The sequence below is a fragment of the Anopheles gambiae genome, chromosome 2 (genome assembly GCF_943734735.2).
Source record: "Anopheles gambiae chromosome 2, idAnoGambNW_F1_1, whole genome shotgun sequence".
NCBI classification, from domain to species: Eukaryota; Metazoa; Arthropoda; class Insecta; order Diptera; family Culicidae; genus Anopheles; species Anopheles gambiae.
In genome coordinates this window covers 54,515,249-54,529,284 of record NC_064601.1, presented here as the reverse complement: position 1 = coordinate 54,529,284, position 14,036 = coordinate 54,515,249, and the positions used below count along the sequence as shown (strand labels likewise).

General features: G+C 40.3%; 1 protein-coding gene across 2 annotated transcripts in view; it reads left to right on the top strand.

The window, feature by feature from the left end:
• Nucleotides 1–14,036, top strand: part of LOC1274591 (uncharacterized) — a 150,444-nt gene that overhangs the window by 99,293 nt on the left and 37,115 nt on the right. The window lies entirely within an intron of this gene.

The following is a 14,036-nucleotide window of genomic DNA, read 5'->3' as shown; positions in this document are numbered from 1 at the left end:
GTGCCAGACTCATAAAGATAGTTCAATCTTTTAAGATTGAAATAAATAGACAATAGGATAGATATTTACCACTGAAATTTGTCTTGAGCATAGACAAGAAGTTTATTTATTTTGTCGAATCACCATAAATTGTACCAAACCAGACCGCTTAGCTTGGCTGTGCCATTAAAAAAGCCGAACGTGTTGGGTTTATCGTAGTGACACGACAAGGACAAAAGCAAGAGTGGAACGGCGAATTTTGCTGCACATAGATCTAACAAAACATATTTTTTCCGCTTATTTCCCCTTCAGCGTTCTTTGCACTAGTCCGTTTGCACTAGTTCTTTAGTTATATTTTCCGATTGCAATGGTTTTGTTATTTGTTGATCGATAGAAAACGATAGGACTCGAAAACGCTTCCTGAAATCCTGCCTTCTCTTCTTTCTTCCTAAAGGAAATGAAAAACTATATCTGTAGTTTGTGGACGTTCAAGCTTCCGGGAGCGAAACTTTGGATTGCTTTTTTTCTTCTGCCAAAAGTACCAGAGAGCTGGATAGCAGAATTTACCATGCTTGGTAGACACGAAAACACACGTTTCATAATCATGCTTTTTTCAAAAACTATCCTGGATTGATGACAGCGAATGCTTGCAGATACCTACAAACGAACAAGACAAAAAATGAAAGAAACAAACCCGTTTCATAAAACGTCTTTCATTCCAGATTTTCAGTTTTCTTTTTTCAGAAGAACTACACTAACACTAATGACACTGGTCAGTTGGAGAAAGCCGTAAATAGAGAAAAAAACGCATCGTCTTTGTCTGGATGATTTTATTTCATAACGATAATCCTTTCATTATAATTCAATTCGTTGTATTTCCTTTCCTTGTTATGTCTTTTGGACGTGCTCCTGTTTAACATTCATTGATAGTAGAGGATGCATGAATGATGAGTGCTATTTTGGGACTTTTTTTGTGTATTAATATGTATGCAAAGGAGTTATTAGTATAAATAAGCATTTTCCTAGGTTTGTTATCTATTGAGATGTGGCTAATATGAGATGTTTCTTATTTTTATTTGTTTAGCTTTTCGGTACAAGAATTGTGCCGTAGCATTCTGCGGTAGTCAATACATTATTTTGATTTAGTATGTGCTGTGTCTGTTATGTTCGTATTCTTTATATCCTGTGTCATAGATATTCCCGTAAAATCAGATACAACACGTACTACTCTCTTCTTTATTGGTACAAAAAGCATATCTTGCTTTCCCACTATGGTAGGCTTAAACCTAAAACAGCCATTGCAGTAATTGAAGAAACGCATATACCGTGTGCACTGATACGTTTCTTTAGCCAACGGATAGCATTTTTTGTAGTTTTGCTTCTGTTTTCTCACGAAAGAATAATTTACGTATCTACTGCATGTGCGCAATGCGTTCAAGCATCACTTCAACAACTGCATCGAAAAATATTTTGAACCTCTTGTACACAGAGTTTTTTGCAAGAAACAGAAACTGGAAGTCTTGTCACGATCATTCCGGTCAACCGTTTGCAGTGCATTTATAGTTTAATGGAGATTTATGCCTAAAACCTAGCACAAGCAACTGAAAAAAAACGATACCACTCAGGGATCCACACGAAGGAATATGACTGAGGATATAGCAGACATTGAGAATTCGCTGATTGAATGCGAAGATGCTTATCGCTCTTGCCTCTTCTTTATTATTACCACATGTATTCGAGCAAGATCACTCTCGCAATGTCAAAAAATGGCTTGTTCACGAACGTCAAACAACCGCAGCTGGAGATTGGGATTCCAATATTCCGTGACGTGCTACTTGCCAGCTAGCAAAAAGAGTAACCATTTGCCAGCCAATAAAAACCCTGTTAAGATTGGCAATTTTTTGTTTCTGTTCGGATGTGTGTGCGTGTACATGCGTCTCAATGTGTGTGGGTATGGTTAAAATTTGACGATCATGAATTATTCAACAAACCGTACACGATCGCGCCTTAAGTTCGTCCCCATTTTCGGAGGACCGGTTACCCCAGGGTATTTGCCTAGAAGGCTACCTTACAGCATCAGCTACTTAAAATAGCATCACAATGTTCCAACGAACTAATGTGACAGATCTGACACACAGAATGCAATCGTATAGTTATCCTGCTGACCCATACAATGCTGTTGTCACATGAAGTAGCATCCGACATGAGTACAATAAAATTTTAAAAATAGTGCATGTGTTTGAATGATTTTTTTAATGTTCTTTGCAAGAACGTTATTCAGCCTTGGCGCTTGAATATTGTAAACATTATAAGTTACCAATGTTTGACACAAGTCAGGCTCAGTTTAATTTATTCATGAACAATTGCAACATAATATGTACTCTATTATCTATAGATCTGAGAATTATCAAAAAAAATATTACTCAATCAATGCAATACTACACCTTGAATCATGTTGAAACTTTCAATAATTGTTCAAAATTGCTTCCTTATTCTCGTGGTTGCAGACTGAGGTCATTTTCGAATTATAACTAGTTTGCAAAACACATGATTCTCAATCTCACAACATATTAAGCCCCATTCAGGCGAATATTGCGATCGGTAGCGATAGATAACGCCACACAGTCCGATCAATTTGCGACATTCAAAATTAACATAACGTCGTTTCACCTTCTAACAGCAGCTTTGGGTGTGAGTGTGGATTGTGGTCTCGAAATTCCGCCCGACGTACAAACACGCAAACGCTCATCATCGTCGTGCGCTTCCTTTGCACAACATATTAGCAAAAGTTTCTCTGCAAAGCTGCGGAAACAAAGGAGAAGGAAATATTGTGCGCAAACAAAAAAAAATTCGGCAAATCGTGAACTTTGGGTTTGGAAGCGATTAACACACATTTTTGTCTGTTGCCTCGCGTGACAACCTTCCTTTCGTAGACTAGACGACGGGGCACATTTGGAGTGTTTTGACATTGCCGTGCTATTTGTTTTCTTCTTCGTACGCTTTTGCTTTTTTGCATAATTTGGCACGCTTCTTAATGTTCGTCCGTGGTTCACATGATGCTGATGATGATATTCGTTCAGAGAGAAGAAGAATACAAGGTTTAGCACACGCACGGGCTGGACTACTCGAAATTGATCCACGATACAGGAAGATCGCGGAAATAGATTCCAACACGATTGCCGAGACACGGCCGAAAAGAGTCGTGGCCCCCCAAAAAAACAAAAACAAAACACTAAAACCACAATCATGCTGTCGTGGGTAACACAATATCGGTTTCCCTCACCCCTGCGATTGCGTAGTTTTTGTGTCAGCTTGACAGATACATTACGGATGCAAATGACAGATTAAACGATGCGAATGTCAAACCCTCGAAAAGGCCGTCAACTGACCTCTTACTCGTGGCTCGTGGCCTCCCGTACGCAGAATGGTTTTGAAAGTTGATACAGAGCCTTTTTTGGCAAGAGCTATTGTGTGCGTCCGACCGTTGACATTTTACCCGAACCTGATCTTGTCTACGAGCAATCATTTTCTATGACGGTTAACGCGTCGATTGGATGGAGATGTTTGAATGCACAGATATGATCTCAAATAACAGGTTCAATATCCAATCAATTTGCTCTTTGATAACATACAAACGAAAGGTTATCAATTTAATGTGTTGCTACTCATATTATCCAAATGAATACAAAACATTATCTATAATTTGATAAAATTGATTTGTTTGAATGTTGTGTGAATGTTTCAATTATTATATAAAAATAAAATTTAAAAAATTATGTCTGTGCAAAATGTTGCTGTACCATTTTAAATATGGGGTATATTTAAAGTGTTTTCAATAGCTTGTGTGCGTTACCGCTTATTCAAACTGTCGGACAGGAAAGCTTTTGCAAATAGTACCTACGAGCGTCGTGGTCACTAAAAACCAACGAACATAAATATGCAATTGTTCGCAAACTAAAGTACTCTGCCGTTTCCATTTACTGTTGTTCACCTGCTCTAGTTTGTTCAATGTGCAACTCCACACGTGTGTGTTCTGTTTTCAGCGCTGGATGCTGGAAAGTTCGCGCTGTGAAATACGAAGAACCATCAAGATATCTGGGTGAGCATCTTGCCGCCACTATACTAGAAGTGCGCTCCCCAAATCAGCATTGAAATATGATCCAACGGAAAGGGGTCACGAAACAATGATCGTAAAATTCTCACACTCAAGCTCACTCGCAGAGTGCATACGAGAGTTCGGTGTAGTGTTCACGATTTGTGTATGTTTTTGCCGCTCTTTCTTTTCCTGCTTAGCCTGAGCAGAAAGCGATAAATGTTGCGGAAATGACACTTTCCAAAACGCCTTCCCGCACTGCTCGTTTTTGCCCAACTGCACCGGAATCATCTAACCTAGGCGCACACTATCGCCCAAGCAGCACACATTTTGGTGCTTTTCCTCGAACGTACGGTTGGTAGTACTTCGTATTGTCGAAAATTCAATTATGTGCTGCCACACCAAAAAGCAGCACACAGTGGAGGGAAACAAACAAACTATTTGCATAAATCCAACCTACAAACCGTTTGCGTGCTGTTTCTTCTTATCCTGCCGTTAATCTTTGGAGTGGACGAGAGCTTTCAGCAGTTGTTAAAACTGCAGAGACTTACTGCCAACGACAGTAAGGCAGACATTTTCCCAGCTCATCTTACCGCCTAGCCCAGGTCTGGTGGCGTTGCTGACTTTTTATGACTCACTTCTGCGCGTACCATAAGTTCCGGGGCCTTCCTTTCTTCCTCCCTTGGTGCTCCTGTAAAAAAAAATGCATACACATCGGATCCGGCTTTCACCTTGACCACAGCGGAGCTTCAACAGTCGTAGTTTAGTTTTTGAAATGATATAACTTTCATTTTGCCATGCTGTGAAAGATAAATGGACAATTGTGAACCCTGTTTTGAGGTGGATTTTTGACGAATAACAAAATCTGAATGGGATGATATTCCTGCAGCGAGCATTACTCCCATTGTCGCATAGGTATATTAGTACGGACACTTCTGTATCGAGGCTCCATGTTCGTAGCCATTTGAAACATTTTTCCAGATGCAGAATGTACTTAAGGTCAGGCAAATAAATGATAGAGCAATGAGAGTAAATTTGCCAACCTTTAGCAAATTTCCTAATATCCTTGACAAATTGGTTGTTTGTTTAATCAAAATAACATATAATAACATAAGATTTCAAAATTGCCTGCCTTTTTCGTGGCGCCAGACCATTAATTGCATTGGGATGGAAGGTCGATTCCAAGAGGCTTGTTGAATGTTATATCTTGATATGTTATCTATCATAAGATATTAGTTTCTATGCTCATTCAATCATCTAGGTAATTGTTTTCTTTCAATGCTAAATTTAGGATCGTTTTGCGGAAGAAGCGATCAGACGTAAAGCTTTTATGCTCTAGCCACCTTCATCAAGCCCTCTCACATGCTTGATGGTGAACGTCACCTTTCGGTTGAAAGGAGACACTTTCACCCAGTCATGGCGTGTCCAGCTTTTAACCTTCGGCAACAATATTGGCATCCCATAGGATCGTAAAAAGCGACCGGAAAATCGGTAACGATCCTTCGAGACTTCGAAACCGACCCCAAAAATAGCTCCTCTAACAGTGTGTTGTGGTGGTTGGTGCAGAGAGTTTACAAGAAGAAGGTTAGGTCGCCCAAAGCTACTGTGGTAGGAAAAAAGGTTGGGCAGGCAAAACCATTTTCTCTTCATTCTCGGTAGTTCTTTTCTTCCCTTTCTGCGATTACTTCACCTTACGGTGGTGGAAAACACATTTAGTCAAGCGTTTATCGAACGTAATTGATTCCACGGTGGAAGATTTTACTCTTGAAAGGGGCCGTACCCGTTGATATAGGATAAGATTTAGGCTTGCTGCTTCCTTTTTTTGTCTGCTCAGAAAAAGGTTCGATTATTCTGGATATTTTTTCGTTTATGGTCGGACCGGATATCTGATAAAACTGATCCAAACTGTTCGCATTAGAAGATTGTTTGCTCGATTAAACAGTGTTCTCAAGTTGTTACACTCTCAAAGCAGTGAAGATAAAACAATGTTAAAAGAAACTAAAAGGTACCATAAATCTGTTAGTTCTACATAGACGAATTCATTTTGCTCTACGCTATGAGCTGCTCTGGATAATTATGCAATGGTAGTATTTATTTTATGAGATTCTGTTCGTAAAACGTCCTGTTCATGGAGTTTCTCTTTATCAAAAAAGAAGTTCAATAATCAACCAGTAACCGGTGCTAGTTGGTGTTCCAAAAGCTAACACATTTCACCATTCGACCACCCTATCGACGCTACCGTAGAAATGAAGTTATCATTTCTCCCCTGCTGGAAAAGTACTCTGCCGTAAAAATGCCACACTCTAGCGCCAAAACATGCCTTTTTCCGTCACATTAAAATAAGCATCGACGAAGAAAATCCACCATGCGTCAGTAACGAGTCACTAACTCAATCCCCTTCTTTCGTGCACTGAGCTAAGATGCTTTCACTAGACACCAACAGAGCATTACCAGGAGTGTTTTTCCCTTCTTGAATTCATTAGCGATGATTTGCTTCGCTCTAACCGCTCTGAATCGCTGCTTAACAGAACTCTCAACTTCTCGAATACATACACCACAATAGACTGGCAGAAATCCGGGTGCGGATGATCATTACGAACACACTGATGCCGATGGTGTACATCCGACGTTTACTGAGCGGGTGCAGAGAAAAATCCCCACTTTACGGTTGGAATGGTATGGTAGTCGTTGACTACCCATCCGCCAGCATGATCCATTCCTAACGATGACTACACCAAGTACAAGTTAACCAACTGAGAGTTGTGCCCTCATCTCATCGGGTCCCGTGGCTGCATACTGTTCGCTTGGAAGCGCGTTTAATGCCAACAAATTAACGCATCATTTAACGCTGTGGTAAACGGTCGAGGTTGCCGGCTTTGAAATGCTTTACATCCATTCCACTGAATGCCATCGGCTCTGCCTCTCTCGATTGTATAATCATGGAGACGGCTAGGATTTACTGGATATATGTACACTTCCGAAGGCAGATCTATTCATGTTAGATGCTCGAGCTTCAGTGTCAATTCCATTGATACTTTCTTCTGATTTTCAGCCATCTCTTCATCCATTAACAATTGGTGTCTAATTAATCCAGTCCATTGAACTTCTACGAATCTTGGTTAATGGTAGCGTCTGCATGGATAATCAATATTTGGTAGCATATTTTCTTACACCCATCTCATTACTGGTAATATTCAAAACAAAAAAAAAACAGTTTCATAAGTAGTAGAAAATATGTTTCCTTGCGAAGGCTTATAAGCCGTATTGCCACATTTTATCATTTTTCGTTACAATGTTTGTTATAGAAAAAGCAAAGGTTAAACGTCTACTTCTTTGCTCTATATATATGCGTCTATATCTTTGCTATAAAGAGACATACACACGTACACGTAATACATATTGGTATGCCTCTCAAATTTGTGAACAAAATGTGTGATTATAATTACAGAAAGTACATTCTATTTTTAAAGTAAGAAAAAAAGGTCAAAATATCGAGCATTTCGTACGAGGTATTATATGGACATTTGGTCACATTAGACCATAAAGCATTGAGCTGAACCGTTCCACTTCTTTTCACATTTCTCTAGATTCAGAGCCCATTCCAATTCTTCATGGTGACGTACGAGTTGTACCCAATATGAACATGGAGAGGCAACCGTGATGGATCATTTGCTATCCTTGAATAATTAGTGATAGGTTTGACATCCCGGTGACAAATGTATCTTTCACACCAAAACATCACGCCGATTGGTTCGCTCTTCACAATCAGCAGCTCAGTGATACATCTGTCGAAATGAGGGAGTTCGACGTTTGTCGTATAGCCACGACATCTACAGCGCTTCAGCATGGATAGAACGAAAAGGAGGCAAGGTTTTAAGAGTGTTTGTTAAGTTTTGGTTTGAATGTTATTCGATTTCACGCACCATCAGTGGCCCCTATTGGCTACGCAAAATAAAAACAAAAACGGCATACAAACCGCGAGTGCATTAGACAAATATAATCCCCTACACTCTGACTAGAAGCCTCGACCGGTAATCAAATTACCTCCTTAACACCGACCTGGATTAAAGCTTAGCTTTTACCTTACATCTACGCGATCAGAGTATTGAACCGCTAGCTCTCTACATATTAAAGACGTTGTGTGCGGTATCACGCCCGATTGGAGCAGATTAGTCACCAAGAGTGTCATAAAAATATTTCGTACATCAAAAATAGATGCATCAGTCCACGCACGACAGTGGAAGATAAGCAAAGGTTTACTTTGTATCATGAAACAATGCACAAACCCGTGTAGTACGGAAGATGCCACCGAAAGTCATGCAACTACACGGACTAACGCTTCAACGATGACGGCGACAACGGCAATGACGTCGGGGACTACTACGTCCACCTCCACAACCATGTCCACGAACGCTAAGTCAAAACACATGAGTGCTTCCAGTCGGGAGCCAAAAAGTGATTCCAAAACATCGGGCGGCAAGTCCGCCTCCGATCTGCATCCTTCGAAGCCGCAGCATCAGCAACCACAGCAACAGTACCTTCAGTATCCACACCATTATCCGCTTCATCAGCACCCGTTGGGTACCAAGATGAGCGGGAAGCTGGGCACCGCCGGCGTTGATTCCCTGTCCGCACTGCATATGCTCCCAGTTCACCTGAGGGACATGTTTCTAGCCGCGCAGCTGTTACGAGGTAAGCTTGTTCCAGTTAGGCTTTTTCATATCAAACCTCATACCGCACATTAGAAATGAAATAAAAACTTGTACAAGAAAGCAGCTGCTTCGTCTCGGCGTGTGGTTGGTATTTGCTAATCTGATTGCCTTTCAAGAATCAGAAACGTCTGGGGTATAAAACGACCGCTTAGTCAAGGATCGGAAAACTTTCTATACCAGCGCACCGGAGGATATTACTTTTATTGGATCTAAGTGCGATCATAATGAAATAATTTCAACACACCCGTATCCGACACAACTACAAACAACGTTGTTGTAATAATGGTACCGTTTTCCAAGGATTCCTGTCGACGTCCTACCGTTTCAATGTAATTCCGTTTAACTTTCGTAATGAAAAGAGGTTGGGTAGCGTTTTTTATCCTTTTTACTTTACCAAAAAGATGGTTTCATTACGTGCTAGTGAAAGTTTTGCTTGCGAAAGATTCCGGCAGCATCTTCCTATCGATGGCCCAGTAGTAGCCCAGTAGTCTACAGTTTCAGGATGAAACGGGAGAAAGTTATCTTCTAGTCGTACCGCTATACTCCTCACCCTTACCCTCCTTGTGTTTCCCAGTGACCTTATCGTTTTAATAATTTAAACGCTCGCTCAGTCGGGGACCAAACTTTATTTATTTTCGTTCTGTTCGTTTTGCAATGAAACCTGAACCGTATCGGCCGATGAATTAATTCCTACGTTCGATTGTTTCGAACTTCTTCAAATTCGATCCCCACCCCAATCGAAGTAATCGAAGAGCTTGTTCGAGAGCTTTTCACACCGCATTCGGGGGCCATACTGCCAGCAGTCGGCAGGAGTGTCATGGCGAGAATGCCAATGAAAGTATGAATTATTGCCAAGGCGTTGTGTTTACGATTCTATAGCCTGTTGTTGAAAGTTTTGCCTCGCGTCTGAAAGTTGCCACTAGTCATAGCGCACGATTCGCCGCAAAAGTAACGTTAGCAATAGACGAACGAGCGCCTTGATGAAGTGATGTGAAAGGAAGGTGAGTCGGTAAAGATGATTGGACGTAGGAAAACAATACACGTATAGAACGGCACACCCGCACAAAGGCCAAATAAATGAAATGATCGTCCAGAACTTTCTCGTTGAGCGGCAAACGAAGTCAAGTTGTACTGACTTCATCCTAGCTATGAATGGAAGAGGCCAGAAATCAAATCGGACACCATTTGTGGTTGCTGGTAGAGCTGGCTCCAATTTCGCTGGCACTGGGTATGACAAGAATAGCAAAACCACCATCCTTTCGCGATGAGTCCAATCATAAATGGCCACGTTCGTATTTCTTTCGACCGTTCTCCTTCCGAATGGTTCGAACACATCTACTTTTATCGAACCCAAAAGTATGCTACTGGTTCGGCAGCAGTGAAACTGTCTGTCTATCCCGATTGTCTGCCACGGACGCTTACAATGAAATATTGGCTTACAATCGTCTACCGGCTCCAGAATGCTGTTCTAGGATCGAGGAATAGGTCACGAGCGAAATTGACCTATGTGTTCCGTGAGAAAACTGCTGGTGAGAAACTTTCGCTACCCGAGCATGGCTATGTCACCTTTGGTAACGTGCTCTATTCCCGATTTTACCAAGCCTCGATTGAATGGCAGAATTTGTCTGCGGACCGAAGAGAGGAGAAACAGTTCATCTGTCCATTGAAACTTTTCCAATTTGCAATCCTTTCCCTTGGGTCAGTTTCATGAGAGTAAGCGTGTTAGCAGGTGTTGGTTAAATGCACGAAGCTTTAGAGCTTTAGCGACAATGTCGTAGAATCAACAGCATACTACTGCAGTATAACTGTCCTGTATACTGTGGACCAATAGCTGTACTTGTTGGTTGGAATTAATTTGAATTCGAAGTAAGATAAAATGACGATATGCTGGTAGTGGTAGCGTTAGGGTGGCTTCTTGCAGTTGTAGTGTGTTATTTGGCAAAGGTTTGGGCATGGTCCAGTGTACCGTTATGATTAAAAATGTAATTGAATGCCCATAGCATAGGGTTTGCTTATCGGATTCAATTATCCACACGAAATTTCCTAGAATTTTACTATTTTTTGTAAGCCTTTGGCAGGTACATATTTTACTGTGAGTACTGTGAGTTGGTATACAGGCACAGCAATTTCACATGTGATGAAATTATTATGATTTAAATATTACAAATGACACATTTATTTTTATAGAATTAAATGTCAATTTTACACTATGAGGCCATAGGATTAAAATAGACTGGATAGTAATTAAATGCTCTGAACACCTAATCTTGGACATATAGGATTGTCTCTAAGTTGAAAACATGAACGATAAATTAATAAATAAGAAACAAAAATAAGAATCAGGATAGGATTTTGAATAAAAATATATTGATAAGAATTTGGAAGCTTTCAGTGATGGCATATTCCAACGACTCGATAAACATGCCCGTCATGGGTTCAAGCTCCGAATGGACCGTGCCGCCATACGTGGGACTGACTATCATACTGTGGGGGGAATCAATAAGTCACTGAAAGCCAAGCCCCCAAAGTAGTGGCTGCCTGTACCTTGACCGACAACAGTTGTTGATCCTAAAGAAAAAGATTCTTTTTAAGAATTAAATTTATGATAATTTTGTTAATTTTTGTGATTAGTTTTTTTTTATTTAGGTTAAAATTACTACGGCTTCGGCCGTATTTTTGCGTTTCTTATAATTTTTCGTTGTTGTAAAATTGGTTTCGTGTAATATGGTTTCGTAATATTGTTTTCCTTTTTAGTCATGAGATTGTTTATTTAACAATTCAATCCTTCTTTTTCTCTTTTATTTTAATATTTTAAAAATTATTTTCCTCTTTAGCCTAACATCCTAAGCGGTAACGAACCTATCATCAATCAACATGTATAATCAGTTTTTGCTACAGGGGATAGCCCATATGAGTCTTGAACTCACGATGGGCATGTTGTTAAGTCGTGCGAGTTTATGACTGTACCATGAGACTGTACCGTCATTTCTATTTCAAATGCTTACCAAAATACTCACATTTAGTACGACACGTAAAACCAGAATAAACTGGAATCACTACTCAAGCGCAATTGTGTGTGTGAGGAATTTTCTTGATAAACTTCGATTTTTCTTGTCGCGTCCGATTCTTATGGGTGGGAGATTTTACGACTTTGTGCAGCTCGTGTTGTTCAAATGTGCAGCCTGGTTATTAGTCATACACTTTGCATCCATTCTCGAGCCGATACGTGATGACTCACACATTAGTGCGGCACATTCGTGCAATGTTCGTTATATTATCAACGAGAACCCGATGCTGTCGTCAGTGTACTTTACTGTGCACGGTTGTACTAAGGTCTAAATCTCGCTGTGTTTGTTTGGAAGAGGGCCCTCTCGCATCATCCATCAGTTGTGTTGAATCAGTCGAGCGAGCCAGTTCGGTTTGAAGTGAATTAGCAGTCTGTTTGTTTGTGAATGTAATTTTCTATCGAAATTGACGCATTATTCATTCGTTTGTGTTGAAGTTATTTGTGTGGTGCTATAATATTCCAAAAATACAATAATATTAAGTTCAACGATTGTGATTTGTGCTTTTTGAATTCGTTTGATTCATATTGCGGAGTTAAAAGGTAATTCTCAAAATTCAAGTAAGTGTTTCATGAAATCACTGTTGAAAGAAAATTTTAAACTAGAGCGCCATCAATTACTTTATTGCATACATTCTGTATAGTTTTGCAGATTCTGCTAGCAAACTGTAACTGAAACGACATTTATCGTTTAGGTGTTAATCTATCGTCACCGTGAAGCGTTTGTTCTAGAAAACAACAGCATACGGACGGAAAACGTTGTACATTTAACCGAACAGATTTGGTTAGAAATAACATAAACACATGATCACTGCACTTGTTTGTCCGTGTACTTGGGGGCTGGTTAAGTGCCCTCGCCACAGCCAAATGCGGTACAAAAACTCGTGCGCCATGTGAACGCAGTGGAAATTCCCAGCTCAATCCCAGCCGGTATGGTATGGTTTTGTTTACGTCGTTGCCGACGCAGCAACTATTGTTGTTGGTGTTGCTGTATTACCTACGTCGTTGTTGTCGATTTTGTTTCCACTTCTTGGTGGACGTTAAAGGTTTTCAAGGGTAACTAAATGCGCCGCCATCGAGTCGTGTTTACTGCTTCTTGTGCCGCCCCACCCCTACCAATCAGTTTTACATGCAAACACGTGCTGCTTATTTCCATCAACCGGTGCAAAAGAGTTTCACTGCACTCTCAAAAAGGGGTAAAAATAAAACAAACAAGCTTCTATCAGTATGAAGTGTCCCCAGTTGGCATCGCCGAGGAAACATCGGTGTGAATTGTATCGGGAGCTGAAATGCATTGCGTTGGCTAGAGGAGATGTGATGCTTGCACACTGGATTGCATTCACAAACTGAGGGCCCTTTTTTGTCATAGCACTGCTCTGCCACGTGATCGTTATGAAACAAATAAAACAGGAATTAAGACAACGATACTACGATTTCGAAATCGGAAAGTTTATTATGTAGACATTGCTTTATTTTCTTCTTCTTCTTCTTTGGCTCAACAACCGTTGTCGGTCAAGGCCTGCCTTTACCTCTTGTGGGTTTTGGCTTTCAGTGACTAATTGATTTCCCCCCATAGCAGGATAGTCAATCCTACGTATGGCGGCACGGTCTATTTGGGGCTTGAACCCATGACGGGCATGTTGTTAAGTCGTACGAGTTGACGACTTTACTACGAGACTGGCCTATATTTTACATACTTTTATTACAATAGTGTATGAAATCTATTGAAATATACTTGTATTAATCATGTCATACCTGATATGAAAAAATGTATATAGCGAAAATATAACAATAAGTTTTTAATTCTCAAAATTCTGAAGTTTGTCGTTTACTTTGTACATAACAAATTAAACTTACTAATGAAACATTATCATCGTTCCATGTTCAATGTTGGCAAGTATGAACACGTTTGTTCCGTTTAATCTTTTCTTTGACTCACCGGCGATCCGACTCTCTTCATTGCCAATCGCGTTGCTCATCAATAATTGATCAGTTTTAGTACGTATCGCGCAACTGCATTACGCACACTCCAGCGCCTTTTTGGTTGCTGTAGATGTTTCCCATGCTAAAGGGAAGACATAAACAACAAACGCAAACAAACGATTAGCGGCACCATTTAATCATACTTATAAACAAATTAGCCAACTTTCACAGGCCGACACATAATCCTTCCCACCCGCCGAAAGGG